At 34.6% G+C, this 790-nt stretch overlaps 1 long non-coding RNA gene across 1 annotated transcript in view; it reads right to left on the bottom strand.

The window, feature by feature from the left end:
* Positions 1 to 790, bottom strand: part of LOC119586821 — a 10,966-nt gene that overhangs the window by 2,639 nt on the left and 7,537 nt on the right. The window contains exon 2 of the long non-coding RNA XR_005229970.1: positions 108 to 239. This is a non-coding gene — a long non-coding RNA (uncharacterized LOC119586821). The remainder of the gene's footprint in view (positions 1 to 107; positions 240 to 790) is intronic.

Genomic DNA, 790 nt, shown 5'->3' with positions numbered 1-790 from the left:
AAAGACTTCGGGAATCCAAAAAACTCCTCTCGACGCATCGCCGTTTCTGTCAATGCTATTTTGACCCAATTGCCTTAATAAGTAAACAACATCTTCAGCTCACTCACCCTTTCCTTAACGCCGCTCGGACTCGTGGCGCGATACCTCCCTGGTCTTCCGCAGACTGAAGTGAAAGCAACGACTAGTAACAGCCATACCCGCATAGTACCCTGGTCCTGGAGTGGTCGTTCTTCCTGGTTCTGAAAGGGAGGGAGAAGAACTTCCTTTTTCGATGATGGTCGTTGATTGACAGTTTTTAAATAATAAAAAAAGTAAATCTCTTTAAATAGATCGGTATACCAGCTTTTTTATCCTTTTTACTATGTTTATTGTCATTTTTTTAATATGCTTAGTAAATTAAACAGATCGATGTGTCAGTTTTAATACCATTATTACTTTGGATAATTAGTAAGAATGGATATCATACGATGCATAAACCGTGGATTTTTCTGAATGGTGTATTGCAATTTTTCCAAGGCCTATCTCTCTGTTTTACATACATAATTATATACATGCATACATAATGACATACACATTATATAGATACTAAATATTGGTATAAATACAGATGTAGGTATAGATACATAGAATTATAGATAAGTAAAGTATACAAGATTTTTCGGTAACATTTTTGTGCATAGAAACTTAGATCTGACCAAATATGGCAACAGTATTTAATAGTGGTGGGCGTAATCGATCACTTGTATTATTTATAACAATTGTAATATTTATAATAATCGTTATAGACTGA

Source organism: Penaeus monodon, chromosome 22 (assembly GCF_015228065.2).
Source record: "Penaeus monodon isolate SGIC_2016 chromosome 22, NSTDA_Pmon_1, whole genome shotgun sequence".
Taxonomy (NCBI): Eukaryota; Metazoa; Arthropoda; class Malacostraca; order Decapoda; family Penaeidae; genus Penaeus; species Penaeus monodon.
This window is presented reverse-complemented; position numbering and strand designations above follow the sequence as displayed.